An 8,630-nucleotide genomic window follows, 5' to 3' on the forward strand; every position below is an offset into this window, starting at 1 on the left:
TACAATGACTGACATGACGAGCGTGCGCAACGTGATTTATAGAGTGTTTGGTTTGATTAATTATATCATCCAAACTAGTTAGTTGCCCGTGCGTTGCGACGGTACACGAACACTGCTGATAAAAGCATTAATAGTAATTAATTTTGGATAACTTCATGAGATGTACTCTCCCGACAGGAGGAAAAGGAGGAAAGACTCATTCATTTTTTATCCATCAATTAGAACAAAGTAAAAGAAGCAACTAAACACCATACATGTTCATATATAAACTTATATATTGTCTAATAGCTACACTTGTGGTCAACAAGATGTTATTAATCAATTACGAGATTTTCTATGGATACGCGATGTATCAATACTAATACCCCAACTTCTTTTTCTCAAAAACAATGATATATGGATATGCTATTTTGTAAACATTAGTAAAGATTTGTAAATAGTTTATATTGGCTAATTATTGATAATAGTTGTCTTCAGATATTCTGCATCGTGCCCCTGACATAGTAGTCGACGACCTGCTGTAGGGGTAGGCCCTTGTACTCCATGACAGTGGCCATGTCCCACTTGAGCGTGCCCGACACGGCACACGCGTCGCATGTGTATGTGCCGAACCTGATCAGCGGTGAATCCCCAATGCGCCCGAGAATCTTGCTAATCAACCGTCTGTGGACATGGCCGTCGCACACCCCAACGTCTCTGATGCGTACACACTGATGGGCAACCCGTTCATCACCATGTCCGTCTTGTGTACGTTGTCGCTGTCCATGTTGTTCGCGCTACACTTGTCCATTCGCGCTGCATTTGTCCATCCCCATCGGTGGGATGAGGTAGTCGAACTGCGCGAGCGCGAAAAGTAGGAAAAAAGAACAACCATGGTTGATGAGCAAGATGAGGAGTAAGAAAATGATGGACAACCTCTTTCCTTGGCCAAACACCCTATTTATGCATTTAAGGGGAACATGTTATATAAATAATAAATGTAGAAAAGGGAAGAAAGAAAGGAAAGTCACAGCTTGCTCCCGTATTCTTTTACTTTTATACCCTCCTTTTTCTTCCTAAATTCTGGGTTACGTTCATGCACATGGGCAATTGGGCTTCCACCGACCACCGTATTGGGATTTTTTTCTCCCAGAGAAGTTCCCTCTCTCTGTTCCCGACGCGATCAGCTCAGCTGTTCTTCCACTCCTCGGCGGCGCGGTCGATGCCCGCGAGGTAGGCCTTCTTCCTCCTCTCGGCTCACGCAGGCGCACACGATTTGCGAAGCAGGCCGCGTACACGCGCCAGTTGGCGCGGGGCGCAGCCCCTGCCGCGGCATGGTGGAAGACCGCGCGTAGTAGTGCACGCCAGCGGCGAGGCCGACCACCATCTGCGCGAGCTCGAGGGCCTTGGCGGCGTCCCCGTTGCCGTCGTCCTCAGGGGAGGCGGTGCCTGAGAAGACGGCGACGAGGTCCACCATCTGGAGCACGAGGTAGGCCATGAAGCCGAGTGACTGCGCGGCTGCGTCTAGGCGTAGGCGGCGGGGGAGGCCGCGTGGACAAAGCGCAGCGGCTCCAACCCCGTGGCGGCCGCGGTGAGCGCGAGCGTCGCGAAGTAGATGGCAAGGTACGTCTGCGCCAGCAGCAGCACCGGTGGAGCGGCAGGTACGGGCCCATGCGCCGCACCAGCGCGGTGAGCATGAAGAGCGGCAGCACCAGCAGCACCGCCACTGATACCGTGGAGGCGACCACTGAGGATCAGGCGCACGCTGTTAGCGATCCCGGCGTTCGCCGCGGACAGGAACGCCTTGGAGTACTGCGAGAGGCGCGCCAGGTCCGGCATTAGCGTCTCATGCAGTCGACTGGGCAGGTCCCGGAACTCGGAGATGAGGTCGTTGGTGCCTTCCTCTGGCTGCTTGGTCAACACCACGTCCTCCTTAACCTCCCACCTCCGTCGCTGACTCCTCCTTGCTGACGACGGTCGCATTGGCTTTTGCCTTGGCGTCGGCAAGCACCGACGCCTTCTTGCCTGATTTGGTCGGCTTGGCACCGACATCCGCGGTCGAATTGGCCGTTGGTGGTATCTTCGCCTTTCGAGCCAGACGACAGCCTCAGATTTGGCGCCCGTCTTGGAAACCTTGGTGGACTTTGCCAAATCGGTGCCCTTGCCCTTGGCGCGGGGTGTGGGGGGAGGGGGCAGAACCGTGCACCGTGAACGCCTACACTATAGTCTTAAATAGTAGTAGAGATTAAGGTGGTGCATCATGGGTTCATTCCTTAGATTTAGTGGGATGACTCCATTCCTCATATTATTACTAGCTAACTAACTATGAGGAATGAGATGGTGATGGGTCAACTCATTCTATTCCACAAACCAAACAAAAATAGTGAGGAGTGAGAAGACGATGGACTAGTTCATTCCTTAAACAAAACACCCCATTAATTCTCCGGTCTAATCCTTCCGTACAATCATTATGGTAAAGGAGAAGTGCAGTTCAGTGGTAAGGCATATTTTGGTCTTCTTATAAATCATCTAAGGCCTTGTTTGGTTATTCCCATTATACATGGATTGAATAGAATAGGAAAAAAATTAGAAGAACTTTGACTTGTTTGGGATTTAAACCCACCAAATCCCACTCAATCCACATGGATTGAGAACTAACCGAACAAGCCGTAATGGAGTTTAAACATCATAATGATCTTCTTATAGATCATCATAATGGTAAAGGAGAAGTGCAGTATCTGTTTGTTTGGCTTTAATCTATATCGTCTTCTACTGCTCCTATAATATTTTTGTCTCTATAGATTGCAGCTGCAACAGTCCAAACAATCGGCTTTAATACGAAGCAAACAAATAAGAGCTAGTTTGGTAAACTCTTTTTTTTATTTTAGGAACCTCATTTTCCCAAACATGGAATTTTTCCCGAACATGGACTGCTGTAACCAAACATGGTAAAGGCTAAGAGCTAGTTTGGGACCTCATTTTTTCAAGGGATTTCAATTTTTCCAAGGGAAATTATTTCATTTTCCCTTGGAAAAAAGGAATCCATTGGGATGGTAAAATAAAGTTCCCAAACTAGCCCTAAACGATATATATATATATATTCAGATCTAATTTCAAATCTGATATATAAATACCAAAAAATCATGTTCACATAGATTACATCCCTTCCAAATCTCATATATGCATATATACAAAATAGAAAAGAAAATAAGGAAAAGGATCACATCAGTGAGAATTTTTTGACACTTTCTAAACAAAAAGTTAGAGAAGACCCAACCCACTACAAATTTACTTTTCCATCCAGCAGTACAGGTAGTGCCCAGATTGAAGTTTACAACTATTGGCGGTGAGTTGTTCATGACTCATGACGCAGCTTATGTTACTAATGCAATCTCTTGATTGAGTTATTTCATAAAAATCCATAAGGAGATACTGTGGTCACTAAATTGGTTAAATCACAAGCTTAATGGTTTCTCTTCACCAGAAGCAAGATTTGGAAGTGCCTCTAGCAATCATATGAAATATGTCACATAATGAAAAAGGCAAAGGTATGTGTACTATTCTTCTCATTTAGTATCTAATCAATAGTAGTCCCTTTAAATTGGCATTCTTTCAATTGGTAATAATTTAGTCTATGGAAAGAAATGTTAAAATGAAGGTTAAGTTCCTATTTTGTCTTTAAAACTGTTAAATGATGCATTATTTCCATCAACATATGTGCTAACTTAAAGGAATTTAATTTATACTTTTATGTCTTATAAATGTTGATTTGTTCATTACTCATATCCAAGGATCATCATTTGTCAAACTTTCCCTTATTCTACTAATGCTCTTCTTTCAAGTGTCTTATCAAAGTTCTTCCAAGTGACTTCAAGAATCAAGAGATGATTGTTAAAGGAAGGAAGAAATCGTAAAGGAAGGGAGGTTTGAGACTCACAATAAGCATGCTTTAAGTTTAAGTTTTCAAATTCATTCTTTATGTACAACATGCTATGTTTCACTAAGAGATGATATAAATTCTCCTTTGAACTCACATTGTTAACATATGGTGTACTATGTGTATTCCCATGTGTATACAAAAAGGAAGTTTAAATCATACCTTCAATGTTTGGGACTAATTGTTTCTATCAAGATCTTATGTGTCCCTCATGCAAAGAACTCTAAGGTTTCATCTCAATTGGTACCTTCAATTGGTATGAGATCTTAGCATAATTTCAGTTGTTGCAAATATATTAGGCCTTGACCTAAGATATATGATGAACTCCTCTAAGACTCTTAATTGAATCAAGTGCATTTTACAAGTAATTCGAGTACTTGATGCATATATTGAGGAGGAGCTCATTATATGTCTTGAGTCGTTGAGACTAACATTTTCTTCTAGTGAATTTGTGGTCTTTTGAAGAGGATAAGTTTCTCTTGGGTACGCTACGCTAACTCAATCCAAGTCGGTAAAACTGTTTCTTATTCTTATTTGGGTTACAATTTTACCCTCGAGTAGCTACTCTCCATAATTGGCTTAACTTCTCTCGTTTGGATTTCATTAATTAAAAGTGCATATGTTCTTTCATATATACATCTGTATGCTCTATCAAAAGGGAGAAAATTTAGTCCATGTTTATGAGCTTTTGTAATTAGTGATCTATATGTTTTCCACATTCAAAATGGTTACTAGTTATGAAACCTCAGCTTGTGCAATTTAATGTTATCTCTTGTCTTGAAGAGTGTTCTCCAGGTGACATTATGAGATACAAGAATTCATTCCAACTGGTATCAACTTAAGAAAACTTCTTCAATTGGTGTAAAGTTGTGAAGAAATATGTCTTCTATTAGTATCTCAAAATGGTGGCAAGAGCTAGAGATGGACTCTCAACTGAGACCAAGCACAATTTTGGATAATCTCCATGAAGGTCGTGATGAAGACTGTAAGGAAAATAGACCCCGGGCCATTTGGCTAAGTGATTTTGGTGTTTGATGATCAACATAACCTTGTGGACTAATGTGTTTGCTAGTGTTTGTTTTTATAGTTCACAGGATGCAAAGAGGATTGGACTAAGACATTGAGGACGCAACACCTCAAAAGAAGACATAAAAGATGTGTAGAAGTCCAAGACTCAAGAGGAAAAGAAGCCTAAAAGAAACATCGAAGAAATCCAAGAAGTGGGGTGTCAGCCAGCGCACTGGTGGCGCACCGGATAGTGAACAGTACATGTCCGGTGTGCACTAGACTATCTGGTGGGACACCGGGCGGTCTACGTAGAGGGGCCCGCAACCAGGTGCCCTCAGGCTGTAGCACCGGACTGTCTGGTGTGCATCGGACAGTCTGGCAACGGTCGGATCCAACGGTCAACTGCTGTAGACCCCAACAATCGGCTGACGTGGCTAGGGCACAGGACAATGAACAGTGCATGTCCGGTGCACCCGTCGACAGAAACAACAGCTTTCTGTCCAACAACTATAATTGAGGGGGAAGACTATAATACCCCTAACCGACCATTTGAAGGGGTGGGAGCCCAAGCAACATACCAAGGCATAGATATTTCCAAGTGCTCAAACACCCAAGTGCTTAATAGAATCACTTGGTGATTAGCGTAAGTGCTTTGTGAAGTGTTTAGGTTAGTTAGACCGCATTAGCGCTTGCTCTAGGTGAATCCTAGTTAGTTGAGTGAATTTCGAAAAATCACACAACCCCTCGGCTCTTGTGCGAGCCGTTGTAATTGTACCGAGTGGGACGAGAGTCTTGCGAGACCGTGACAACCGAATTTGTGTCACGGCCACCACCGTGTACCGGAGGAAACAAGGCCCGTGACGTTTCGGTCAGAAGCTCGATAGTGGAGACGGCGGAGACCATCCAAGAGGAGCCGCAAGCGGAGCACCACTTGCGCATCGAGAAGGCTCGCGGCTCTCTATGGAGTTACTTGACCAAGATACTTGGCCCTCGCATGGGCTTCCCTTTGCGTAGGAGCACCAACGAGGATTAGTCAGGACCTTGAGTAGTTCCGGATACCTCGATAAAAATATTGATGTCATCCACGAGAGTTTGCATCTCTACCTTGCTCTTTACCTTTCACATTTACATTAAGTATTTAAGTTTCAATCTTGTCTTTTTGTTTAGATTATTTAGATTGAAACTTAGTCTTTGTAGTAGAGATAGCAACACTTAAACAAAACCTAGTTTGCACACTCTAGATTATTTATTTTGCATAGGTTTTGCTCTAGGGATTTATTTATGGCCTAGTTTAGAGAGAATTTTTAGAAGTTCTAATTCACCCTCCCTCTTAGGCGTCACCGTTTCCATCAATTGGTATCAGAGTCTGGTTTAACTCATTTGAAATGTATTAGCTTCACTGCTAATCGAGCTGACGTTTCTTAGAGTAAGGGGATGGATACCCATAGACCACCACACTTCGATAGCACTAACTTCGTATATCATAGTGCTAGAATGGCTTGTTAACTAGAGGCTATTGATCTAGGTGTTTGGAGAGTCACTCGTGACAAGATGAAACCACCTAAAAATTACGAGAAGCTCACCATGAGTGAAGAAAAGGAAATTTATTTGAATGCTAAAGCCAAAAATTGCTTGTATGAATCTCTTAGCATGGAAATTTTCAATCAAGTTTTTTACATTAAAAATTTCTAATGAGACTAAAATTGCATGAGCTCCATGACAGCACATCCAATGTCCGTGAGCAAAAACATTGCCTAGTTTTAAATGAGTACAATTCTTTTGCCATGAAACAAAATGAGCTTGTTAGAGACATGTATTCTCGTTTAAATCTAATCATCAATGAGCTCAATTCTATTGGCATTAATAAGCTAGGTGATGCAGACATTGTGAGGAAGATTATCTTCCTAATACCACAACAAAAATATGGGAGCATCATAACTGTTCTTCACAACATGGAGGACTTGAGTCAAATGAGCCCGACCATTGTGATTGGAAAAATTGCGGTATTTGAGATGTCGCAAAAAATGGGTCGACAAGAGGAGCCAACTTCTTCGAGACCATATGCTTTTTCATGTGATGAAAAGAACATGGGAAAGAAAAAGGCTCCCACTCCAAGCTCCTCAAGTGAAGAAGAGGAAGAAGAAAGTGATGATGATGATGATAATCAACTATCAACATCATCCTCCGAGGATGAAGAAACAATTTGACACGTTAGAAAGGTAATGGGGATGATCTGCAAGATTAATCTAATAAGTGTGCCTCTGCAGGTTGAGGATCTTCTCTTTAACATTGACAGGAAAAAGCAAAGAAATAGAGGATGCTTCGCATGCGGAGAGAAGGGCTACTTCAGGGACAACTATTCAAATATGGCCGAACCCAAAAAGGGGAAGAGCAAAGGCAAGGCGCTTACAAGTGTCAAAACTTGGGATGACTCTTCAAACGAAGATGAACCTCCAAGGACACGTAGCCACTGATCCTCATCACGTTTATCACGGTCATCACGCAAGTCCCTTATGGCAAGAGGTAAAATGAGTATTCCATCCTCTAGTGATGATAGCAATAGTGATGATGGTGAAGGTGAGGGAAAGCCTCCTTAGATGAGCTTGCGGAAGCCATTAATTTTTTTGAGGTTGTATGCTCCAAACAAAAGGTCAACTTAAAACTTTGAAAATAATTTGATTAGCTCTCATAATGATTATATATGTTTGCTCGAAAAATTTGAAACATTTTCAAATTTGAATTGTGAGTTATCAACTAAAATTAAGAAATTAGAGTCTAATGCTCCATCCTCAGCTACTGATGATGATCTTATTAAAAAGAATGAAAAATTTAAGTCTAAGTTAGCTAGCTCTCAAGAAGCAATTGAAAACTTGCTAGAGAAAATGTAAATTCTTAGCATACACAATAATGAGCTAACGACTAACAGTGGCGGACCTAGTATTTTTGTATAGGGTGTGCCACAACATAAAATTTTATATAAAATTCTATCTAATCTATATATACCAGCTGAAGAATTCTATCTAATGTAAAATCAACAATAAAAAATAGATATACCTGTGTTGGAGGCGATGCTTGTTGTTGGCTATTGCTGAACGAAAGGAGTACAGGACGAGGCACATGACGCGTGATGCGCGTGGCAGCTGGGAGGTGGGAGCTCTAGCGCGCAGCCGCACAGGGCTGGCCTGGCTAGGCACGATGGCGGGTGGCGGCGCGTCTCGACGGCCGACGACGACGGCACAACGCGTAGACATCTGATGGCTCGGTGGCGGCGGATGGCGCTCGGGCTAGGAGCGGGCGAGCGGTGCGCCATAGCGCGAGACGGCGACGCGATCGTCCTCGTCGATTCGCCGGTGCCCTATCTCCTGCTCGTGGAGCATGAAGGAAGATGAACTGTCAAGCAAAACGCCAAAGCTGCATGATCCTCTCTCCCATTCGTTCTCCGTGTGGATAGTGGAAACAGAAGACGAAGCAAACACAAAACGCTGGATCGTGAAGAGGCTAATGGGGCTGGGTGAGGTCTTGGTGGGCATGGCTTAGGGTGTGTCGTGGCCCACCTGGACCCACCTGTGGGTCCGCCCCTGACGACTAAGCTAAAAAACATTGGTAGCTTTAGTTGAAATACATGAAATCATTAAAAAGATTCTTCTACTTCTTGTTTTGATTTAATTGATTATTCTAACTCCTGCAACCAAGTTCTTGTTGAGAA

At 43.1% G+C, this 8,630-nt stretch overlaps 1 pseudogene; it reads right to left on the reverse strand.

The window, feature by feature from the left end:
* Positions 1–1,167: 1,167 nt before the first annotated feature.
* LOC103634023 (uncharacterized) lies at positions 1,168–8,234 on the reverse strand (annotated as a pseudogene).
* Positions 8,235–8,630: the final 396 nt, after the last annotated feature.

Source organism: Zea mays, chromosome 7 (assembly GCF_902167145.1).
Source record: "Zea mays cultivar B73 chromosome 7, Zm-B73-REFERENCE-NAM-5.0, whole genome shotgun sequence".
Taxonomy (NCBI): Eukaryota; Viridiplantae; Streptophyta; class Magnoliopsida; order Poales; family Poaceae; genus Zea; species Zea mays.